The sequence below is a fragment of the Phycodurus eques genome, chromosome 16, assembly GCF_024500275.1.
Source record: "Phycodurus eques isolate BA_2022a chromosome 16, UOR_Pequ_1.1, whole genome shotgun sequence".
Lineage (NCBI taxonomy): Eukaryota > Metazoa > Chordata > Actinopteri > Syngnathiformes > Syngnathidae > Phycodurus > Phycodurus eques.
In genome coordinates, this window is record NC_084540.1 from 6,422,401 (window position 1) to 6,434,455 (window position 12,055).

The 12,055-nt window shown below is 41.0% G+C and overlaps 1 protein-coding gene across 2 annotated transcripts in view; it reads left to right on the plus strand.

The window, feature by feature from the left end:
* The first annotated feature begins 2,384 nt into the window (after window positions 1-2,384).
* hoxb3a (homeobox B3a) overlaps window positions 2,385-12,055 on the plus strand; it is a 94,998-nt gene continuing 85,327 nt past the window's right edge. Inside the window, exon 1 of one of the 2 annotated variants that reach the window (XM_061701251.1) lies at window positions 2,385-2,681. The gene's annotated coding sequence lies outside the window, so the exon portion shown is untranslated. The remainder of the gene's footprint in view (window positions 2,682-12,055) is intronic. The other variant, XM_061701258.1, reaches the window with a different exon arrangement.

The window sequence follows — 12,055 nt, forward strand, 5'->3', positions numbered from 1 at the left end:
GGAGCTCCAAGAGTACCCAGAGAAAATTCACGCAAGCACGGCAAACTGCACGCATGAGCTAAGATTCGAAACCAGAAACTCTGAAACGTGAGGCAGACCTGCTAACAATCGTGCCACACCCATAATAGGCCTACTGGAGCAATGTATTTTGTCTCTTAGAGTTTATGCATTGCTCGTATAAGCTTATTAGTCTCACTATCATTTCGTTATGTGATTATTGTTATTTTGCGTAAAATCCACTTACAATTGCGAACATGTTGCCTGAGGACCATGGTTTTTCATTTCCCAATTCGCCGTGTTCTAAAATATATTATGAAAAGGGATGTAAGATTCCTGCAACACGTTTTGGAATGGTATTGTTATTATTATTATTATTAGTATTATTATTGTAGTTGTTGATGCTGTTAACTAATATAATGTAATATTAAATTATTATTTTTGTTTTTCATGTTCTATATTTGAAATGTTATTCTTATTCTTATTCTTATTGTCGTTGTTGATTTTGTTAACTAATATAATATCATGTTTAATTGTTATTTTTTTTTTATGTTCCATATTACTTATGTGCAGCAGTTTGTTTCAGCTGCGGTTGTTATTTTAAGAGCTCAGAAAGACATTTCAGGTGAGTTATAAATAATGACTCTGCAGTATATAAAATATGAATACAAGCCAACAGAATTTCTGAACTTTAGTTGTTCAGTGCGGTCAGAGAATGTTACCTCTGCAGAGCCAATCTCCTTGCAGAAACCAGACGCTTTTCCTTTTCGTTGTCTAGCTCCTCTTCGTGTGGAGTTCCAGGCTGCAAACGTGGTTGTTAGCTGACAAGCGGAGAGCGTGGGGGTTTACAACATGTCCTGGCGACTTTATTGCACCCACCAAAGGGCCGTAAACCCAAATAAATGCCGAAAAGGCACAAAGAAACCAAACGAACAAGGCATCGAGTGGCCTGTGTGCGCCTTCTGTGTTGCGCTTCCACTGGTTTAAAATTTAACCTGCTGAGACATTTGCTCGAGGAAGTGTGGCGTCCGTTTTTATACTGACTATCAGATAGGAAAAGTCAACCACGGGTCTTTGAGGAGTCACGGCACAAATATGTCAGTGAATATGTTCAAAGATACTGTAGGCCTACGTGTGTTTATTTTATGATTACATTTAATTGTGGACTGAGCAAATTAAAACGGAATTAAGATGAAAACAGTCATTGAGGCACACCGAGGATGGTAGAATAATAAAGGCGCGGCCTAATTCTACACACAAAATCATTTTCGGACGCACTCCATTAAAATGTGGTAAACTGACATAATTAAATATTAAAATGTAGTCGCATCTCCAATTTGAGGGAGTCCACTTTCTATCTAATGCATGTAACAGTCAAGAATATATGAAAACGCATTGAACCACTACAGATCGCGTGGCGATAGGCCTGTGGGAAGTTAAAATGTTGACGCAGTGCCGCAATGCGAAACTACCTTACATTTACGCGTTACGTGTTTGTAGCTGCAAGCCTGTTTTGACACCACGCACACTGAACTCGCTTTTTAACGTAATGCTTCCCGCCTTGACAAACATATGAGAGGAAAACATTGAAAGAAAAAAAAGACGTTGTTGATTCATTATGCACCAAGAGGCGGGTATATGAATTGATTGGGGAAATTTTATAACGGAGCAACACACTGCTTACATGTTACTGACTACATGTATCGGTCAAGTCGTCCTTTAGTCGCAACAAGCACCGATTTAACCTACATGAATGCATGAACGCCACAACCCTGAACTGACAACACAGCTACATTTTCTACTTTTGTCTTTGTATATCTATTTTCACCATGTGCTGTGGTGTGCATTTTTTTAAACGAATACAAGCCCAGCAATATTTCCACCGGGAGAGAACGGTGACACGCGTCTCTTTCAAGAGCAGAAGATGAAGAAAATGGTGGAGAGGAGGAGTAGACGAGGGAGCAAGAGCATCAACATCGACACAGAATTGCTATAAATTCTTACTTGTTTTATGAAAATTTACAACTTTGTGATACAAGTTTATGAGTGGCCGCGCGCGGGGATTGGCCAGTAGAGTGGTCATGTGGACGCCCTTAACGTGAACATGAACTTTTTATGATTTCCCAAGTGGCTATATTGCTGCGGCAGCGCTCTCCGGCCCGAAACAGCCACCTCTGCCGAGCTCGGCTCCGCGCGTTACCGAATGTCGAACCTAGCTTTGCTTTGAACGCATGGTGCCGATTAAGAATGCTGTGCTTGGAGCCTTGAAGAGATGTTGGCAACAACCCGTGCTACTCCAGACAGCCCTCCTCCTCCTCCTCCTCCTCCTCCCCTCCCTCCTCATCTTGCTCTTCCGGATCTTTGCTCCTGTGTATGGCTCCGCTTACCGTGTGGTCCCGTGCTGTTGCTGCGGCGCAGCGACTTCGCAGGCCCCGTCGGCTGCGATGACAGCGCAGAGGACTTGAAATCCACTCGATCTGAGTCATTTTGTCAAGGATGCTGCTGAAGATAGCGGGGGCGGAGATGTAACAGACAGCATTTTCTGACTAGTGCTCGACAACGTCCTCGTCAAGCTCACCTCAATTAGCATGCATCCGGTAGACATGCGCCACGACTGTCTGGTCTGGTTCCCACATGGTTCCGGGCTAACACGCTTGAGCTGCAGGTGTTTCGGACGACCAAAGGTAAGAGCGCTTGTGTGACTCGCAGCCATGTGTGCTGCATTCACGCTGCTGACTGCCATGTTAAATGAGCAAAACAACCACATAGGTTTGTCCGATTTTTCATGCTTGTGTTTTTTTGCAGCGTTGTGACACATTTTCTGAATTGTGATTAGTGGGATTATGTGCCACCAATTAAAACTGCAATGCTATTTATTTATTTTTACATTTACGTTTTACATACACACATTTGCTGTGCGTGTGTTTTCTAGATTGGCTTCAGATGAAGTAAGTAGGGTTTCTTCAATAACATTGTGCATTCAAACGTGAGACAATTGTTTTGCCGTTTTCTGTCCACAGTTGTGTCTTTTTCAAGCTGCAGCCGTCTCTTTGTCTTTCCATCGCACGTGCGCGTGCGTGGGCGCGACCAGCCCACTTTTATGACTTTGCTTCCCTTCTCATTTCCTCCCAGCAGGTGGCTGGTATTTTATTTTATTTTTTTTACAGCTCGCCCCTCCACCCATCGCTAATAGTCCCCTCATACGCATATCCCACACAAACGTGTGCACAGATAACTCCAGGTTCCAGGTTGTTGTTGTATTTTGCTGGATTAAATATCAAGCCTGTCCTTTTGGCGTGACAATTCCTTTCCTTCTAGTTGTACATTCTGCGGCAATGAAGAAGGATGGCGTCACATGCAGCGCTGTAATATTTGGTATACAGCCAACAACCTTACAATGGTATTACTTACCAATATTGATAAATGCAAGGTTCTTATTTAGATTTTCTCTCTCTCTCTCTCTCTCTCTCTCTCTCTCTCTCTCTCTCTATATATATATATATATATATATATATATATATATATATATATATATATATATAATGCTCAGAAAGATAACACAAAAATATCATATGGAATAGTTCGGTGTATTTATTGAAACGTCAATGTAATATTATAAACGCCACTATCCTGAAAACTCGTTCAAACTGTGAAAAAGAAATACACTTAGGGCTTGGGTGGCTTCAGATTTAAGATAATAATATCAGTGGTGTACAGTTCTCAGCATCATTGAGTATACCTCAGATTTGCAAGAACATCTTGAGTTACTTTCACCATGTGCGTCATTGTTTGCGAATGAGATTCACACAAAAATACTTTTTAACGAACAAACAAACCAATGTATTTACGGCAAAGTTGCAAAAATTAGTACTCTCCAATAAAAGTCATAGGAGCGATGTTTAGACTATATATATATATATATATATATATATTATAATTTTAAAAAGGCTTAATTTCCAAAGGAGTTTCATTTCTGTTCATGCTTTGATGAACACTGTATTTTTTTTAACTCAAGAAACAATATCCTCAAATCTTGTATGCAGTAAAATGAATATATATTCATAAAATAATAATTAATGTCCGTTTGTTGAGATGGAAATCCTAATCACAATGACGCAAACTCATCTGTTGAGTTTACTTTGGATTTGTAATTCGCTTTATTATTAAGAATATCTCTTCACAAGGCTCAAGGATAAATCATGGCTATAAATAAAGGCCTAAATGGTGGCAGGATGTGTATGTATGTGTAAAAATGTAGTTCAGAGCAGTTATGGAAATATAGCAGGTTGCCTCTTTGTATCCGTCATTCTTTCGCCTCTCCAAGGGAAATAGTCTTTTTTTAAAAAAAATGCATTTTCGTTTAGTTTTATGCACACATTGCATCATGCATACCGTAAATAATAACATAACATGAATGCTGGTATGGCCTAAATAATCTCCTCAGATTTGACGTGTTGCATCAAAGAGCATGCAGAGATTTAGTCAAGATCACCGTTTTATTCATATGCACATTCGTACAACCAATATTCATATATCGTCAGTAGACTTGCGTGCACTGAGACAAAACTATCAAACAATACTCCACGTAAACGGGTGCAGAGGAAATGTAACATCCCGGAGTGAGTTTAATCGTATATCACCGGTTTATATTACAGTGGAGCAAACACGGTCTACATGCAATTTTAGAAATCCACGAGCGATGGTCTCACGGACAGCAAAACAGGAAAACGTCACACTTGGCGTGGTAGGCTCGTGAGTATCCTGCAAAATGCTTTGATGCCATCTAGCGTCTTGCTGGTGACAATGTTTAAACTCCTGCACAGACAGACTGCACGCCACGCATTACTTGTGCACTCATGATGATTCAAAGGAACGCTTGCTATGCGGTAGTGTGTGTTATGTTAGTGAGTAATCCGAATTGTAGCGTGTGCTCGCGCGCGAGTGCGTGTGTGTACGGGTTTGCCTGTGTACGCGTGTGTGTGCGTGCGTGTGCGCGTGTAAGCGTGTGTGTGCAAGCGTGTGTGTGCGTGTGCGGGCGCTCGCCTGCATTGTCTCGTCTATGTTGTCAAAGTGATGTCTCTGTTTCAGCCCTCACCGTGGAATGAAGATATTCTAAAATAGGCGAGTATGTATATGCTCATCTAATTTGATTAATAAATAGTAAAGAGATGGCCCACTAAATTTATTTTTGAACATCAATTAATTTGACAGGGTGTACCCCGCCTCTCGCCCGAAGACAGCTGGGATAGGCTCCAGCACGCCAGCGACGCTCGTGAGGATAAGCAGTTTGGAAAATGAATGAATAAATGAATGAGTATTTGAGGGCGGCACGGTGGACAACTGGTTAGCACATCTGCCTCACAGTTCTGAGGACCGGTGTTCAAATCGCCTGTGTGGAATCCCCAAAACATGCGTGGTAGGTTGATTGAAGATTCTAAATTGCCCATAGGTGTGAATGTGAGTGCGAATGCTGTCTTGGTTATATGTGCCCTTGCAATTGGCCGGCGACCGGTTAAGGGTGTACCACGCTTCTCGCCCGAAGAAAGCTGGGATATGCTCCAGCACGGCCGTGATCCTTGTGAGGATAAGCAGTACAGAAAATTGATGGATGGGTGGGTGGATGGAGTATTTGAGTTATTGGCAATTGTTATCTATCAAAAGGTTACAATTGTTTCCAAGAAAAAAAAATATTCTAAAGTAGTATTTCTCAGGCTTTTAATATTTACATTTCTTTACGATTCGGTGTCTCAAATGAAGTTTCATGGTTTACAAGATATTCATCCATCCATTTTCAACGCCACTTATCCTGGTTAGGATCACGGGGCGCTGGAGCCTATGCCATCAGACTTCGGGCGAAAGGCAGAATACACCCTGAACTGGTCGCCAGTCAGTCGCAGGGCACATATAGACACGGACAACCATTCGCACTCACATACACACTGTCACTGAGTGGGAACTGAACCCACGCTGCCCGCACCAAAGTCAGATGAGTGTACCACTACACCATCAGTGACGTTTACAATATATTTTATGCTAATTACATTTTTGGATATAGAGGATTTTTTCACATTGCTTAATATACATTTTCCAAGAAAACTAACACAAATGGACATTAGTGTCTTCAGAGTTTCTTATTTGGTACTTTTACAAATGGTCTTTCTTTGTCACTCAAGCTGTCTTTAGTGTATATGCCACTGGAGAGAGCTTCATTATGTTGTTGTAATACACAGTGGGATCTGTGAGCCGAAGTGCCAGGATGAGGCAGCTCTTTTGCATCCACAAAAAAGCAGACAGCAAAATAAATTGTATTATTTCTGAGATATGAATGAATATGTATGAATTTGTGAACGTGCCGGAGCTATTGCATGTCTTTACCGTTATTATGATTATATGAAGACAAGATTGTAATGGGTCTAATAAGTAGTTAAGAGTCATTTATGCACTTGTATCTGCTGAGTTTGAAGGGCAACACATGGAAATTGAAATTTACATGACATATGTACAATTCACACGATCTTTATTAGCTGATTAGCTCTTTACCGTGATGCACTTTTGTCTTCACTGTTATGAAAGAAGTTTATTTCAGTGAGCCACCACCATTTTGTCTGTCAATGGGGATTGCCTATACTATGAATACCTAAAATTTAAAATCCTCACTGACTTTTGGAAAATTGGATTTTAACTGTGGCTTCTTTAGCATAGTAGACATTTATCCATATAAATCCAAGGTGGCATGAAAAAAAAACAGTTGTCTTTGTTGTTATTGATTAAATTCTTTAAAAATGACCCGTTTATGCGCATGCACAAGGATCATGGCGGTGATGTGTACCCGCTAACCTTTTGTCTTGCTGTTACAGGCCTCTTTCAGTATTTGTTTGAAGTAGACACAGCTAAAGACAGATTGGTGCCTCGCCAAGGTTAGGCTTGGCTGCTGTTACATTATGTTGAATGGGGCGTGAAGCATGCATACATAGAGTGCTCTCGTGGACTGTGGGATTGCGGGCCCTGAAATACAAGTTTAGGGTGGAAAAGTTTCTGCTTGATGGTCAGGGTCGCTGTTTTGATAAACAGACCCAACCAAAGCTCCTGCATGCATGCGTGAATCTTTGCGCACGCTTACGCGTTTGTGTGAAGGGCAGCATGGGGTGGGGCCCTCATAATATCAGAATCAGAATCAGCAGAATCATCCTTATTTGCCAAGTATGTCAAAAACACACAAGGAATTTGTCTCCGGTAGTTGGAGCCGCTCGAGTACGACAGCAGACAGTCAATTGACATAGAATACTTTTGCGACATTAAGACAAAAAACACAGTCACTGAGCAGTAAAAGGTTAACAGTAATGTGGTAATGCCGGGACTATTTATTTTATTTTTTTTGACAATTGTGCAAAAAGATGCAGAGTCCTCCAGCAATTAGAGCAGTTTGAAATGACTAATAGAACAATAGTCCAGTGCAATGACCATTGTGCAAAGGGCGCAGAGACTTCAAGAAATTGATGCAGTTTAAAGTGACAAGTAGTGCAATAATCTGGGACAATGTCGCTTGTGCAAATGTTGCAGATGCTACTCAGGTACATGAGTGGCCAGTATTGGTCAACAACAGATATTGCAACTAGTGCGGCGTGGCGAGACTACTACAGTGAAAGCATGAGTAGTGTATAATTGGCCTGACATAGACGTGACAACATTCTCTCCCCCAAAAATTGGCCGCATGTTGCAATGGAATTTTAAGTTAACTGTTTAAGAAGTTAATGGAAAGAGGGAAGAAGCTGTTGGAATGTCTGCTTGTTTTAGTTTGCATTGTTCGGTAGCGCCTACCTGAGGGAATGAGATGGAAGAGCTGGTGACCAGGATGTGGAGGCTCCAAGAGGATTTTGCATGCTCTTGTCTTAGTTCTGGCACAGTGCAAGTCCTCAAGGGTGGGTAGAGGGGTACTGACAATCTTTTCACCAGTTTCGATTGTCCGTTGCAGTCGGAGTTTGTCCTTTTTTGTAGTAGCAACAAACCAGATTGTGAAGGAAGAACACAGGACTGATTCGATGACTGCTGTGTAGAACTGCCTCAACAGCTTCTGTGGCAGGCCGTGCTTCCTCAGAAGCTGCAGGAATTATATCCTCTGTTGGGCCTTTTTGAGGATGGATTTGATGTTGATCTCCCACTTCAGATCCTGCAATATATGCATCCAAATTCACGTGAGCATAATTTATGACTCGGGATTAAAAATCTGATTTTTTTAACATCAGCATTGAAGACAAATGAATATAAATCCTCGCTTTCCTTTATTTATGCTTTGGTCAGCAGCCAACGCTGCCAGTGGATTTGCTTTGTAATTAGATTACAAGTGTGCAATACATCAAGATACACCGTTTAAACAAATGAAGCCCACGACCAAGCCAGTCTTCAGAGACGAAGGAATATAATGTAACATTATTATTACTAGAGTACTACTACTACTAATACTACTACTACTACTACTACGTACTACGACTACTACTACTACCACTAATAATAATAATCAGCAATTGACTGGTTGACCAACTAGGACTAAAACGTGTCGTATACTTATGTTATCATGAAATATTTTATGTATTTACACGCATCCATTGCATGTCCTCTTGTGGTAAGAGAAACAGAAAAAAACGCCACCAGGCACCTTTGTGGTGCATTGAACGTCCCTTTAATTGTTAACGTGCCCTGGGGTCGGTTTGGTGAGCTGACACAAATACATGTTCATGGTACCGTGAAGGACCTGGAAACGATCAGTATATTACAGAGCAAAAATTCAAGTCAGTAAGTTTTTTTCGGTTTGCTATTAACTGCTGCTACAGGGGGCGTTCATGGCATGCACAAACGCTCGAGCACGAACACACAGGTTTTCTTCTCAGGACCGTTATGCTATGTTGGTGAATATCAAAAATAAAAAGTTCAATAAAATATAAATTGATCACAATAGCCTGTAAATGATTCGTGGCATATTAAAAGAGTTTAGCTCAATGTATCTTTCCCACACACATGGTTGGCAAATCAACATAGAAAAGTGGGATTAAAATGTATTGTGTTGGATTAAACAAAATGGAACAAGTACAAAATATTAGATATACACCGTTTTCGCCGTCGGGTGTTGGGCATGTGAATAAATCCTTTTTCGCTTGCAATGTACAGTAAATCATTTGACAATAATTGTTAGTAAATAGCCTGTCTAAAAGGCGTCGTGAAAACTGCTCAGGGCCACTGCGCAACGAAAAGAGAGTGTGTGTGTGTGTGTGTCTGCGCGCGCGCGCGTGCGTGTGTGCGTGTGTGTGCGTGTTCCACTATTTTTACTGCTTTATGACTGTTATTGACACCTTGTAAAATCCAAGGAATGGGGACAAGTTAAAAAACAGGCCTGTAGCAAACAGCAGACGAACAAATGCGTTGTGCAGCACAAAGAACAACACGCGCGCGCGCGCATTTACACTCACAGACACGCGCGCGCGCGCACACACACCTAGCGACGTGGTGAAAAGAGCAATAAAGCCGTAAAGAAGACCCAAAAGTTTGACTCCGCTGGAATTCAGTGGTCATTAAAATTCTTAGTGTATCTTCCGATGCTTTGAAGTTTCTCTCAATCGACGTTCAACGCATCTGTTTCAAAAGTGAATCATCCTGACAAAATCCAACTGTATTTTCGTAATTAGTTTGGATTTAAATTAGTTGATTTGTTGGATGATGTTTTGTGTAATTGCTGTAATTCCCAAATATATTTTCTTTGATGATTGTGTACTTTATTCAACAAACAAACAAAATTAAATAAAAAGGAACACTAATAACTAATAGTAACTATAATAGGTCCAAATAAATAAATGTGTATTTTTACGTTAGCTGTATAGAACAGGCCAAATGCATGACTATTGTCCTTTTTTCAGGTCTGTCACGTAATATACAGTATATGGTGTACGTTTTCACTCCAATTGATTAGCACAGGCATATTACTTCATATTACGAGTAAAATAAAACAACATTTTGTCTTTTCAAGACGGTTGTATTTTTATTATTATGTCAAAATGTTTTCGTGTAGACAATCGACAGTCTAGCTCTGGAACTTTGTCAGAACCACTTTTCACCCACACAAATGTATTGGTTATTAGCCACGTCTTATTTTTAATTGCGCTCCTTACTTTGACGTGTCCCCCGCCCAACGGGCACTATCCCGCTTTTTACTGTTTTTTTTTTTTTTTTTTTTTAAATGTGGGTGATATTTTACCATTAATGTCATACTCATTACTACTAGTATTTTCTTATGTCATAATGGAATGGTAATGGCACTCGGCCTTTCTTTATCCTAAATTAATTTCCCAAACTCAACTTACTTCAAAAAACACCGGTCCACAGCAGCATATATTTGGAATACTTTTTCAAAAAATAATATACTGATGCACATGTGCCTGCAAATGTCTATCAGCAATGCGACTGCGTGCTACTCAGAAGTTATCTTTAACACTCCACCGTCAAAGCCAGAATGACTTTAATGGCTGTACAGTACTGTATGTAATAGCAGAATGAGCATATAAAAGGCCTAGCCTGTGCGGTCCTCTGCGTGCAGCGTTGGTAGTCATCAATGATTAAACCGCAGTCAGCGCCAACACAATACTGCTGCTTCCCGTTCCCACAAACCAGAGAGGAAACGGAGCGTCCTGCCGTTGCAGGGAGAAAGGAGAGGGAAAGATCGCCAGAGGAGCGAGAAAGGGGTGGGGGCGAGGGTGGAAATGAAAGTTAAAGAGAGTCCCTCCATCTGTCTACATGTGATCTTCCACAGAAAGCAAGGTTTAAACTTATTATCTGACACTCGGCTCTGGCCCGTGTTACTTCGCAGAGCTGCGAGAAAGCATGAAGATACGCAGGAATGGTGGGGGTAGCACACAGTCAAGTAAATGTAAAAATAGAGTCTTTGTCTCTATTTGTCAGTTGTACTGTCTGCAGTACAGCCATTCAGACAAATCGGGGCCTGTGGCGGAACAAAGAGAACGAGACGCAGAATGAGACTGGCTGTATTTATTTCAGAACACGCAGTGCACAGTATTCAGTCACTTTGTAAATGGCAAGAAAATGCACACTGGCTCTTTTGGCTTTCTTATGAACAATGGAATTAAGATATAAGCCATGCCATAGACCCGTAATGGTTATGGCATTTTAATCTATTTCTGAAAATTCTGCATGTGTATTTTTTGACTTGATGCTCAAAACAGAATTCTGACTGTTTTGTTCTTTTACTCGGTTGTCTTCAGTCTTTTTAGCATTCGATCGGTGTCACATATCATCACAATAATTCACTATGGACATAAATCAAACCGGGCGTGCTTCTGTAAGTATAGCACCACATCTGTGGTATATGTGTCAAAGGAGATCCAAACGCAACAATATTTCTCTTCGTGACATTAAAAAACAAAAGAAGCGCCTCACCTGATTCATACACTTCTATTATTTCCTTGTTTACTATAATGGAAAGTCTAAGGCACCCATACACTTTCATGTCGATGCAAACCGACCACAGATGAAGTCCACTTTTATATATTATCACCGACTTGCGCACATCGGGTCACACGCGAGCGCCTGCGTGATATAGTTTCGCTGAAATCCTTTTAATGTGCTATGTATTATTTGCAAAGTGCAAGGAATATGTTTTATTATTCCCATTAAGAAATCCCCCCCTCATCACACACACACCTCGGGGCTGCAGTTCGCTTGCGCTGCGCATAAGTGCGTTTGTCAGCCGCCGGTTGTTATGGGGCCCAACAGACGGGGAGACACAGGGACAAAGAGAATCAATTTAACGCCCCAAAGACGCCGAGTCTGATTGCGCAATGTCACCGGGAACCAGATGACGATTGTAAAAGTAGATTGGAAGAGAATTAGCAAGAGAGGAAGGGAAATTGCAAAGTGCAAATAGAAAAGAGGCAATAGGTACCACCTGCACACACACACACACACACACACACACACAAAGTACTTCATTTTCAGTTGCACATAATTAAAATGTGGTATACCTACGTAATTTCTCCCTCTTTTCCTAGAAAATAAT